Genomic DNA, 366 nt, shown 5'->3' with positions numbered 1-366 from the left:
CATTGACAAATTCACCCCCATGATCAATGAGATATTTTAGAGCAGTTTATCAATATCAGTCCTTGCCTTGGTCCAAACCATTAAACCAACCATTAAGCAACATTTTTCTATTAATTATTCTTACAGAGATCTTTAATAAGAAAGCAAGACAATTTAGAGGACACACAAGATAATATAACATTTGCCTGGTATTAAATGTATTTTATGCTGAATTATCAAAAAGGAATTATTTTAATTGTTGGTCCACGCAATATAGCGATAATTTTTAAACTTAGACATGCTCAACAGAAAGTAGGCTCAAAAGGTCAGCAGTACTCTGTGCCTACTGCTTGGCAATCTAGGCCTGCAGATTCCTGTGGGCATTGT

This window comes from Somniosus microcephalus, chromosome 18 (genome assembly GCF_052327205.1).
Source record: "Somniosus microcephalus isolate GS21.2 chromosome 18, FLI_Smic_1.0, whole genome shotgun sequence".
NCBI classification, from domain to species: Eukaryota; Metazoa; Chordata; class Chondrichthyes; order Squaliformes; family Somniosidae; genus Somniosus; species Somniosus microcephalus.
Note: the sequence above shows the minus strand (reverse complement) of the source record.